Below are 13,125 nucleotides of genomic sequence, written 5' to 3'. Positions count from 1 at the left end.
AAAACAACTCCAACCCCCAAATGTTAAAAGATTTATTAAACTGAAGTAAGTATACAGCCATGGTCCAGTAATTAAAAGCACTGGCTATAGATGAAACCCTCCCCACATTTGCTGTGTCTGAGTAATGGGACTGTACATGTAGTTTGCACATCAGATCTGTACTCATTGCAAAATTAGACTTTTTCTTGGTCCCTGTTCATATAGGCAATGCTTCTTCAGTACTGCGTTAACTGAAACATGTCAGAATGGTATCTTTGGATCATGGTGTGTGGTTTAGGCCTTGGGATTGGGATCCTATGCCTTGGCATCTTGAGTAGCTGGCATTACATGAATGAGCCATGGCCAGGCCTCCGTGGCTTTCTGAATCACATCATAAACTTTTGTCTTTTACTGGAAATTCTCTAGTTTCCAGCCAAAAGGAAAAGAAAAATTTTCTTTCTACATCAATTTTACCTTCCCTTAAACTTGGGAGGTGTCACACTTCAAGTTCTTTTTCTGGCTTGTGAATGCTTCTGTGTTCTTTTCAGCCTAACAGTCACAAACACACAAACAACCCAGAAGATACTTTGTTCCTTCTGTGGTTACAGTTTTGGTTGGGGTGGGTTACATTATTAACTATGGGGACAATAAACCTTTCCTTGGGCTTGTCTGTATCCTCAGCACCTACCAGAGTGCCTAACACTTTGTAGATGTTTAATATTTCTGAAATAAGTTTGGTCTAAGTTTTCTGAACCTGTTCTTATTAATAAAGTGAAGGTTGTATACTTTACTTTTTATCAGTTTTAGGAACTGTTAAGGTAAGTGAAACACAGTCACTACCATTCATGTTTTTTCTAATTCTTAAGCTCTTCTTTTTCATTTTCCTTTTCTCTAAAAAATGACTTCTGCTCAGTTTGATTTTTAAAATACATCCAAGAAATACTGGTGAGCCAAATCACACAAAGTTCCACGTCCACAAAAACCTCCGATAACTTAAAAATTAAATATTTGGCTTCTGTTCAATTTCTATAATGTTATTGAAGATATGTGAAATCTTTGCTAGAGAGAGCAGACAAAAGTAAGTCTCAGAATAAAGCACACTGCTTTAAACTTGATTCTGTATGACAGCTTTATCCTAACCAAAGAATGGGGAAAAAAGTCTTTGGAACCAACTTATAAAGGAAATACCTATTAAAATGTAGATTAAAGGCAGCCCTTGGGAGGTGGAGCAAGGAAGATCAGAAGATCAAGATCATCCTAGACTGTATCCTGAGTTCCAGGACCGCCCGAGACAGGAGTCCTTGTCTCAAATAACAAGAGTTTGTATAGAGGGTTTTAAGGAGACTGGTGAGTTTAACATGCATCATGTCTTGTTTGTGGTAACTGGTGCATCACAGAACATGTCTTCAGCCTCTGTAGTGGAGTGTTAACACTGCTTTGAGCACTAGGATTGTATATGTTGAGCAAGATCTACTGTAAAAAGTGGATTGCTGTATTTCCAAAATTTAGTGGGAAGATTTAAATGTATCCATTCAATTCTGAATTTTCCTATAAAGTTTTCATACCCTTTGCACATACTTACTTTTCACGTAAGATTGCCGTACAAGTTAGGATACACTATGATAAATGACTATTTTGAAGTTACTGGGTGTTTTATATCAAGGCCACAACGCTGTCCAAGTACATTTGAGACATGTGACTATGATTCTCTAGGTGATGTCATGGAAGACTCCTGTGCCAGTGCCACCTCTCCATCCGGTACCTGTTTTCACATTGGATCTCCCATACATGTTTCTTGGGGTTTCTATTGCTATGATAAAACACTATGACCAAAGGCAGCTTGGAGGATATTCTAGTTACTGTTCTGTTGCTGTGAAAAGCACCACGACCAAGGCAGCTTCTATAAAAGAAAGCTTTTAACTAAGGGCTTACTTATAGTTTCAGAGGGTAAATACATGATCATCATTGGAGAAAGCAAGCAATCATGGTACTTAGAGCAGTAGCTGAGAGTTTTACATGCTGATTCACAGGCAGAGGGAGACACTGGATGGGCTTGGGCTTTTTAAACCTTAAAGCACACTTTCAGTGGCACACCTCTTCCCACAGGCCACACCTCCTAGTCCTTCCCAAATAGTTCTACTCAAAGGTGACTGACTAGTCAAATATAAGAGCCTATGGGAGCCATTCTTATTCCAACACCACCAAGAGGAAAGGATTTATTCAAGCTTACTAGTCTCAGATCAGACTATTACTGAAGGAAGCCAGAGCAGGAACTGTTGCAGAGGCCATGGCAGAGTGCTACTTACTGGCTTGCGCCTCGTGGCTTACTTAGCCTGCTTTCTTACAGCATATAGGACCGCCATCCTAGAGATGGCACTGCCCACAGTGGGCTCACATGTCAGTCATCAATCAGTAAAATTCACTACAAGTCACTCATGGGGGGCATTTTCTCAGTTGAGGTTCCCTCTTCTCAAATGACTCTAGCTTGTGTCCAGTTGCCAAAAAATAAAAATAACAAACAAACAAACAAACAAAAAACCTGACCAGGACACATTTAAAGAATGCAGGGCCCTTCAAGCTGCGTCTATGTAATGGCTCAGCTGAGACTAGATCTGTTGTTCATAGTAGAGAAGGGAAGCTGGTGGTCATCTCACAGCTGCCGTGCAGCCAGACCTCCAGAAGATGCTTAACTAGCAGTCCTCAGGAAGCACTGTGCCAGCGTCACTAATAACGCCTCCTTGGAGATGACAAAGAAACATGTTTTCCTCATGCCTCCAGGTAACTTTTGTTATGTACTGCATCACAGAGTTTCTCTTTAAGGAAAAGGCTCCCACTCTTAATAGTAAGTCAACAAGCTGTTAACAGGTAGGGCTGTTAACATAGGTGGCATTTTCCAAACAAATAATCTTATTTAGGGAGATAGTTGCAGAATATCAGTCATCATCTCCAAAATCTATACAATAATTAATGTGGATTAATTTCAAGAACTGCTCTTTTAGAAGTTATCCTTTATTGACACCATGTGTGAACATGAGTGACGTGCTCAGGTGATTGACACCAGAGAGCCCAGCATGAACAAATGGTTTTGAGTGCGGTACTTACCACAGTATCAGGGGTCTGGCATTTGGTTTGCGTTGCTGTCTTTGCCCCTTTGTTTCTGAGTATGTCTTTGTTTGGCATCTTGACTTCTCTTAGCAGCTGACTGATTTCGTTACAGAGTACATCTGTTCTTTGGCTTATACCCCTGGCTTTCTGTAACTCATGGTTTCAGTCACAGGCACTGCCAGCAATTATCCCTTGGAACATATCTAGTTCAAAGTTAAAATTTAAAAAAAAAAATGAGTAGCCTGTTTTAAATCTTTCACCATTGTGTTAAGGTCACATGAAAAAGTTAGCAGTAGAAACCCATGTTGAGTTACATCCACAGCTCTAAGTCTGGTCCGACCTCACTCATCCCTTCCCTTCATGCTTTTGGTCCTTGGCTGCTTTTCTTTATCTTACATAACTAGGCCGCACACTGGGCCACACCCCCACTATTTTACTTTTTAATCATTCTCTTTCTCTTTCTTTGTTCCAGGTCTGACATAGTTCTGTTTGGATCCTTTCCCTTTATCTTTTAGGTCAAGGTTTTAAAAAATTGTTCCAACTCTAGAGTCCTGCTTGTTTGTGTGATGATTCCTATTCTGACTGGTGAAGCCCAGTCTCGGCCTGACAATCCCTGAGGAGCTGCCCTCCGGGGACCACATCATCAGGGTCCTTCCCCCCCACCCCCAGTTCTGTTTACTTTTGGACAGTTGGGGAAGCCCTGGCGAAAGATCAAAGGAAAGAGTGAGTCCAGAATATTCCCTCCCTGTGGCTACAGCTCCATCTTCCACTAGGGCCATGGCTCCTGCCAGATACCTGTGTCTTGTAGCCAAGTTCTAGAAACTGCTTCTCTCCCTTGTGCCTTCAGACCTAGAGACATAATGGTTAGATTCTCTATCATTCCTTCCCTTAAGAGCTGTGTCCACCTTTGTAAGAAATCTCCTCATTAAACTCCCTTCAGTTACCTTGTAACAGCACCACCTGCCAGGACCCTGAGGATTATTAAGTTGGAATAAGAAATGTTGTCTGACCTTGTCAACCAGGAGTACCAGTCCCATCGCTTCTAAATTGAAATTTGAATGGAGATAAATATGTTATCTTATGAATGTTCATGCAAAATGCCAGACACTAATTATGCAATAAGAATAGAATGAAGACTCTGTCCGTATTTAAAATCTAGATGAAATAACTTCAAAATAGTATTTTAAATCAGAGTTTATATGCACTTAAAACACTGTTCCCAGGGTACTTCGTAGTCTTTGTAAGACAGAACTGTCAGTCCTTACCACGAGGCTATTCATAGTAATGGCTCTACTTCTTCCCTCCCTGCATGTGCCCAGGTGCCACGGTGCCACTAGCTCTGTCCACTGTGATAGAACGTGAAGCAATGTGTGCAGCTCTGAGGCAGCCTTCACAAGCTATGACTAGCCATTCCTGGGCTTCTCCCTGTTGGTTGAAATCAGGCCTACTGTGCCAGCCTCCAAAGGGAAGGCAGGATAAACCTGAAGGGGCAGAGGTCCTAGCAGTGAAATCCTGTAACCAGCCTGTCTTTCCTCTATAAAGAGAGAAACCATGGGTAAGCCACCATTCTCTTAAGTTGTGTTGGTATTCCGCCAGCCGTACTCCTGTCTAGTGTGGGTGTATGTATTAGCATTTTCTTGCCACTGTGAAAACATTGCCCATCAGTGTATTAAAACCACATTTAATAGCTTATCATCCTGGAAGACAGAAGTCTAAAATGGGTATCACAAGGATAAAAGATTCTCTGTCGAGGTTTTTGCAAGGTTGGGAACCATCAGAATACTTTAGAGGACATCTCTTTGTCTTTCCAGCTGTGATGGCCACACATATTCCTTAGTTCTTGGCTTCTTTCTTTATCTCCAGACTCATCGACACCTGCAGAGCCTTTCTCTGATCACCTGCTCTCTGGTCCTTCATTCTACTCCCAATGGCAGGTGCCTTGGTGATGAGCTTAGCCTGCCTAGATAATTCAGGCTGCCTTTCTGCTTTAAGATGAGCTGATAAGCAAGTTCAATTCTGCCTGTATCCTTATGTCCCCTTTGCTACGTGACTAACATTAGGACCAGTTTAACTTTGATAGGGATCGTAATATGCATTTAAAGTTTTGTGATTGAGAAACAAGTTTTTATTAACTCATTTAACTTTTAGTTTTTATCTTTAATTTCTATGCAGTGTTCCAGTATTATGTTAATTAGTCATTACTCTTTATGGAACATTTAGCTGTATTGCCACACAGAAATATTTAATTATTAAGTATTAATTACTTTTCTTCAACTTATGTTCCTGAGAGCATTTTATGTGATAGACACAGCACAGCTCTATAAATATCTAGCACGGCCCCTGACTTAAAGAAACTTACAGATTGTGGGAGAAACAGACATGTCCAAAGCCATCATATAAATAGCAGGGAGGTGTGGTTATGTGTAGGAGATACTGACTAAGGTAGAAGATGTCGGTAGTGGACAGGGTGGAGCTTGTCAGAAGCCAAGTGGAGCAGAAGTAAGGTATGCAAACCCCAGGACGAATGCTCAGCCTTCTAGAGTAAAACCTGCAGATGGGGGGGGGGGGTTGACTATAAGACCTTCCTGGTTCTAGATAAGACTGCCTCGGTTGACAAGTATGAGACAGGTTATGTGAATGATGCTATGAGAATTTGGGGCATTTTATTGAAAGTAACTGTAGGACATTGCCTTGGATCTTAAGAGGACTGCATCGTACAAGATGTAAATTAGTATTCTGGGCGGGGAAAATAAAAATGAGCAGGATGAACAAGAGAGGACACTGGCGTTTTTCTTTAGCATTTAAGAAGGAATTCAAATAGGAACAACCACGTGGATGCACATACACCATGAGGACCCCAGCCAATCACAGGTGAGGTATGCAGTCCCAGATGGTATGGACAAGTGTGTAGCTGCCATTAAAAATTAAGCATTATTCATATTTCCTCTGTTGTCAGTGTTACTAAATTGCACCAGGCTGCATAATGTTATGGTGTTAGCAGGTCTTTACTGGTGCCTCACTAGTGTGACAGGCCCTCAAAGTATATATGGAACAGGAACAAATGTTCTGAAGGAGCCCTAACGGTACCCACCAATTTGTGCTGTTTTCTGCCTGTGATTTTTGTTCTAATACAGGATCCACTCCTACCTCCTTTGAGATCTGCTGTCTTCTAGGTTCCCTTTCTTGTTCCAAGAAGACAGATTTCCTTGCTTTGCCTAGATTAAAAGTATCTGTGCCTATCAAGTGTGTCAGAATTCCTCTGACCAGCAAGCAGTCTCCCCCACAGAGGTCATCATTCTTCCACATACCTATAGATGCCTCATTTCACTACAGGTTTTTAAATTTTTTATTTCAAATTATGTGGGTGCAGGGCATATGTGTTTACAGGATTACAGGTGCTTGTAGAGAGCAGAAGGTGTCAGAACCCCTGGAACTTGAGTTATAGGTGCTAGTGAGCTGCTCAAAGTGGGTGCTGGGAGCAAAATTCAGGCCCTCCGCATGGTACTACATACGCTTAACCACTAAGCAATTTCTCCAGCCACAAACCCTGTACTTTTCCTCCATGTGGTACTGGAGATTGAACCTGGAGCCTCATACATGGCAGGCAAGCAATGTCTCCAGCACCGTTACCACATGCTTTGCTGTTCTTGCTGCTGTTTTCTTTTGCTTCTGTTGTTTTTTGCTCCAATCTCTTCTCTTGCTCTGTGCTTTTCTTCTTTGTCTTTGTGACTCGGCAGCTAGCACCTGCGCTATGGGAGAGAGTTATTGTCACTGGTGACTCATCGTGCAGCGAGCACAAGGAAGAGCAAAGGGATGGTATGTGTAAGTGTTTACTGGTGTCTAGCACTTGGTACGCAGTAAATGAAAAGCAGCAATAAAAAAGTCATGTTCACAAAGATTAAATCTCTTCATTGTTAGGAAAACAGTAAGAAAAACAGTTAAGTAAGTAAAACAGTTAGTAAAATTCTGTAAGAACAGAATCCACTGGAATTCCTACAAAGTGTTTTCTTCAGGCTAAAAGCAAATTCTCATCCCTGAAAAGAATATCACCTCAGTCACAGGTGGAGTGACTGCATGGAGAGCCCAAGGGGCAGCAGAGCTAACACAGCTGGGGCATTAGCTGGGATGCTGTCTGGAGATGTTAGTGACTTTCAGAAGGTGTGCTGTTTGAGGAACAGTCTCCAGACGGTAAACGTCCCACTCTAGGACAGTAGATCTCAAATTTCCTGAGGTGAGGCCAGCCATAAACTTACTTTGTTGCTACTTTTCTAACTAATTTTTGCTGCTGTTTTGAACTGTAATGTAAATACCTGATGTGAAATCCCTGTGGGAGCCGTGACCCACAAGCTGAGAACCACTGCTTTAGGACAGACAGCACAATCCGCTGTGCAGTGAGCCAGGTAGCATGTGGTACTCACCGTCCATCCAAGAGTTACAGGTTATAAGAGTAACTCTGAGCTTTTGCTTCTTGGTTTGAATTTCGCAGACACCACTTTAAACAGGCAGACACAAAATGGTAAGAATTTATAAAGATAGAGGTTTTTTCTTATTTTGCTTTTGTAGGGCTGGAGCTACAGGAACTGTCCAGGTGCACTGGCCTTGCCTCTCCATCTCCCTGTTCCTCTGTCTCATTCTGTTTGTTACTGTGCATGGATGTGGTGGCCCAGAAAGAGGTAGAGGCGTGGCCACAACATGACCTGGCGATGCTTAGAGGAGAAGCAGCTTTCTTGGACCCAACTGTGCATAAAGATTGTATTAGATCTTTCCTACAAGTGCAGTTTGTATAATTATAACATTAATTAGAGCATACATATAAAGCATATATAGCTTTACTTTGACACTTCTCCCATTTCCCTACCAAGTTTTTCTTTATGTCTACATGACCTTATATTCTTTTTTTTTTTTTACTGGATTGTAACATTCCTCAATTAATAAATGGATTATAATATACTAAACCAGTCATCTATTGTTGAGAGCTTAAATTACTTGTAATATCTTATATAAAGAATAAAAACTATTTTGTTTTAATTTTTATATCATTTTGTGGGAAATATCCTCAAACCTGTAATGAATTAATAAATGGAAATGACACGGTTGTCTCCTACACACACACACACACACCTACACACCTTTTGGCAGTGTCTATTAGGTAGCTCTGGCTGTCCTAGAACTTGATATATAGAGCAGGCTGGCCTGAAACTCTTAGAGATCTGCCTCGTCCACCAGAATGCTGGGGTTAAAGGCATATACCACCATGCCTGCCTTAAAGGGGAGGGTCAGCTATGGGTTCTGGGAACCAAACTCTTATTTTAATTGTAAGCCTACCCTTTAACAGGTGAGCCATCTCTCCAGAGTGTTGTATCTTCTAAAGGTAAGGCTAGCTTACTTTTGAGAAGGAGTGTGTTTCTATGTGATGTATATGAGAGATTGTTTCACCTTGCCTAAAATTGTTTTTCTAAGTTGGAAGTTTATTTACAGTGACTGGAAGCATTTGCATTTCTTGTCATTTTATAAAAGATAAGGTTGTAGGTCAGTTTCTATTGCTGTGATGAAACACCATAACCTGGAGAGGTGGTGTTTATTTCAGCTCATAACTCTCAGGTCACAGTCCACCGCTGAGGAAAGTCAGGGCACAACCGGAAGACAGGAACTGAAGCAGAGGCTATGGAAGAGTGCTGCGTGTAGGCTTGTTTCTTATGCCGTGGTCAGCCTGCTTTCCTATAGAACCCAGGAACCACTGACCCAGAGGAGACACCACCCACAATAGCCTGGACTCCCTCATATCAACAGCAGTCAAAAAAAAAAAAAAATGCCCTACAGGGTTGCCTACAGGCCGGTCCTTATTTCAAGATGACCCTACCTTGTGTCAACATAACATGCAAACTAGCCAGCACAGATAGGAACTATTTTAATGTAATAAGAAAAGTTATAAACAATGCACTCTGCATTACATTAATTCATACATACAGGGGTTTTCTTTTTTAGTTGTTTTTTATTCTTGTAAAGCTGGAAACCAAAATTGGGCTCTTTTCTGTGTCAGGCAAGTACTCTGCCTATGAGATGCCCCCATCTACTCTGACATAGTTTGGAATTAACACATTTTTTATTAAAGTTTTTTACAGAGAACTGGCTTTGGCTTCTGACTAGTGCTTTGTTATTTTTATTAATTTTTTGTTGACAATTGTATACATGTACATAACGCTTTCTGGTAGCTGTCATCCCCTTTTCTCTCTTCTAACCCCACCAACTCCCCTCTTTCTTCTTACTGAACCCCTTTCTACACACATACCTTTTTTGGGTGGTGACGCTGAATTTAGCCCCTGCATGACCTCTGTATGACCATGGGTGTGGAACTGTTCACTTGAGCCTGATGGACTGGCAGTGGATACACAACTAAAAACTGACCGTCCCTCCCACAGCACTCAGGGGACATGGCCCCAGGAGCCCCTTTCCATTCTTGACTGTTGGCAGGGCCAGTCTTAGGTGTGCACAGTGAAGAGAGGGTCTGGAACTGCTTGAGTTCATGATTGCAGGATCTGTGTCATGCCCAGAAGGTGACATTTCCAGCCCTTCTCCCTGTCACTTTGACATGCTTTACATTCTTTTTACCCTCTCTTCCTCGATGTCCCCAAGCCTTAGAGGAGTGTGGTATAAATGTCCTGTTTAGGGCTAAGCATTCAGCTTTCACTTAATATCAGCACCTTGAACAGTCATGAGTGCACACACTGCTGTTCACTGCAAGAAGCTTCTCTGGTCAAGGCTGAAAGTGGCATTTGTCTATGGGTATAAACATGGATATTTAGAAGCAGTTTCTTATGCCCATTTAGCAGAATAATAGTAGTAAGTTACCCTTAGGGCCTGTGGCCACTCTAGCCATAGAGTTGTGACCAGATTTGCAGGACAATGCAGTCTCTCTGTGCTATAGTCCTCAAACCCAATCAGCAATCTGTTATTCCCACAACAGTCATGCTGCTATTCCAACATGCCTGTCATGCTGGCATTGTGCCCTGAAGCCTTCACAGTTGCACAGCCTGTCAGTGGCCTTCCTTCTCCAAGCAGCCTGCAGTGCCCCTTTCCAGCACTATGTGTGCTCACCGGTAGGTCCCAGTTCGATTTCTGTAATATGAGCATTTGTCTCATAAATGATCTGCCTAGACTTTGGCCAGATTATTTGTCCTTACTAGTTTATTGTCACATTGACACAAGTCAGAATTATTGGGGAAGAGGGACTCTCAATTGAGAAAATGCTTCCATAATATTTGGCTATAGAGAGGTCTGTAGTGCATTTTCTTAATTAGTAATTGATGTGGGAGGGCCCACTCCTGGGCAAGAAACAGTCCTGGGATGTATAAGAAAGCAGGCTGAGCAAGCCAGTAAGCAGTACCTCTCCCAGGTCTCTGCATCTCTGTCCCTGCCCTCAGTTCCTGCCCTGGCTTCCCTCAGGGATAGACTTAGGAGCTGTAAGGAGAACAAACCCATTCCCCACTGTGTAACTATTAGTCATAGTGTTTTGTCATAACAGCAATGAAAACCCCACTGTTAAATGCAGTTGAACTTAACCATATTTTTTCTTCTAGGATACCTTATATGGCATTCTTGTAAACCATAAAAATGCCCACGAAAAGCCTTACTTTAGTTTTACATTTGATGTTCCACATAGTTACTTTGTGGGTTTGGATGATTGTTTCATCTTCAGGAACCATATTTTATTCATAGATAAAGTCATTCCTGGGTAATTATATGTTTATTGCAATCTAAAATGTATATTATTTAAATGTAAAAATTTGTATATTTTGTCACTTCCTTTGTATTGAGTTAGGTTTTATTAAATATCTTTTTTCTTTAGTAGCTTAGTTTACCAATAAATACCTATGTTGGTTTTTTTTCCTTAAAATGACATATAATATGGAAGTTTTCTGGCAGGTATTTCCATTAGCAAACTGGAAACATTTTTAGTAAAAGCCAAAAAGTAATGTTTGAACATATAAAACATGAAATGTTTAACATAAACTTTATAAATGCTTAATAGAAGAAATTACTCAGTGTCACTAAAAATGATTAAAAACATTGACTATATGAGAAAAGTAGTCTTTGAGCTAATGAAGAGAACTTATTACAGGTATTCCCTTTTTATTTTTCTATGGAAAACATACTAAAAATTTTTAAGTACATAGCTTCGAATCATTTTAGTTTTTCGTTTGGTTGGGGTTTTTTGTTTGTTTGTTTGTTTTGTACTGCCTAGTTTATTACAATTTCGTGTTCCACTGAACTTGCTTTCTCCAGATTTTGGGTTTGTTATCAGTCTAAATCAACATGTTATCAACATGTTCTGGTTCCACATGCTCCTTCCATTGCCAGGGAACTGCCTGGAGACCGTGCAGCTGACCGCCACTAACTAGAGAAGTGTCCCTGGATTGATTTCACTTGCTTTCTCACCCCTTGTCAGACCTTGGAACACACAGATCAGTGGTGCGGTAGCAAGCGATACCCCGATGTCAGAAGGAAACGGGACTAGAAGACTCCGGCCTCTTGATTTCTAGGCCACTTGATAGCAGCCACAGTTCATTACCCAGGAAAATTGCTTGAACTCTGGGAAAATGGGTGCTGGAGGTGAGGGAAAATTAGTTCATCACCAACACAGTTCAGCTGGCAACTCAGTCATCTGGATCTAACTAGAGAATGATTGCAACCATGTTCTCCATGAGGCTGAAAGCTGCTTCCTGCAGGAAGTCAGGGTTCCGTCTGTCTGGTCTAGGCTGTAGGAGGTGGAGGGAAGCAGAGAAAGACCCTGTCTCCCTCTGACCCTCCCACTGCTCTTCATTTCCATGGCACCAGATCCCGTCTCTAATTCTGTTGCATTTGGGAGACTCACAGTCACTCCCAGCATGAGATGCCAAAGCACAAACAACCTCTAAATATTGAGATAGAAATGGGAATGGAAATGATTTATTGAGTAATTGGCTTTGTATTTATTTCCATACATGTTCTCATGCTATACCGAACTTTAGACCTGGGCTGTAGCTTAGTGGTGAGGCACTTACTTAGCATGATAAGGACCTGGTTAATCTCACAGCATCACCACAGTTTTTGAATGAGCACGCTTACTTCGCTTTTGTTTCAGACACATAGCACATACCCTTGCTATAATGACTTGCTTGCTTCCCTGACCCTTGAACTCTCCTCATCTCCCCTGTATTCTGTTTTTTCATCACCCACCCAAGTTTTCAACATTGTCTATTATTTTATAGTGGCTCTCAGCGTGCATTATAAATACTATATGAATAATCTCTCCTGTAATAATCACGACTATATCTGCCTATGATTTTTAAACAGATATACCATAGCCTCCTCACTATGGTGGGTATAGAAAGAGAGGTCCAACTGGAGGGCAATGTAGAGGGTATTCTCAGTGTCTGCAAACGCATAATAACCCAACATCACATACAAGGGAGTACCGAAGCATCAGATGAGTTGCCCATCACTCATGGCTTTGCATTCCACATCAGCAGCAAGAACAGTGCACACATACATACACTACATCCCAGAGTTCTGTGAGCCAAGGAAAGATTGGTTTGACTTTTATGGACAAAATAAGCATCTTTAACATGACTAGATCAAGCAAAATCAACAAAAATGGCAGCTCACCATTGATAGTGTACTATCCAAAACAACTCAATTCTCCATTAAGAGTATAGTAGCTTGGAATAGAAAGAGATCTTTGTTATTTATAAATGTTAGTACTCATGACAGAATATCTTTGGAATTAGGGAGACACAGAATATAACAAATAGTGTTTCAGACTAGGTGCTTCTAACAAGAGAACTGAAAGTGGGAGAGAAGCCAATATTACTGGCAACAAAGTCTGAAAACATAATCAAAAGATTCTCCTGAACCATGAGAAATGCTGCTATCCAGGGATGGGCTTCAGGACTGGAATCCAGACACCTCCAGAGGCTGGGGCAGGAGGATAATGGATTAAGACTATTCCGGGTATATAGTAAAAAGTCCTTATATATGAGGCCAGGGAGTCATCCTTTTCTA

The 13,125-nt window shown here is 41.3% G+C and overlaps 1 long non-coding RNA gene across 6 annotated transcripts in view; it reads left to right on the top strand.

The window, feature by feature from the left end:
* LOC117713933 (uncharacterized) overlaps positions 1 to 13,125 on the top strand; it is a 63,409-nt gene that overhangs the window by 1,876 nt on the left and 48,408 nt on the right. Inside the window, exons 2-4 of one of the 6 annotated variants that reach the window (XR_013112330.1) lie at positions 3,600 to 3,807; positions 4,404 to 4,639; positions 6,822 to 11,694. The exons of 4 other annotated variants lie outside the window; for them this stretch is intronic. This is a non-coding gene — a long non-coding RNA (uncharacterized LOC117713933). The remainder of the gene's footprint in view (positions 1 to 3,599; positions 3,808 to 4,403; positions 4,640 to 6,821; positions 11,695 to 13,125) is intronic. One more of the 6 variants, XR_013112331.1, reaches the window with a different exon arrangement.

The sequence above is a fragment of the Arvicanthis niloticus genome, chromosome 8 (assembly GCF_011762505.2).
Source record: "Arvicanthis niloticus isolate mArvNil1 chromosome 8, mArvNil1.pat.X, whole genome shotgun sequence".
NCBI lineage: Eukaryota > Metazoa > Chordata > Mammalia > Rodentia > Muridae > Arvicanthis > Arvicanthis niloticus.
This window is presented reverse-complemented; position numbering and strand designations above follow the sequence as displayed.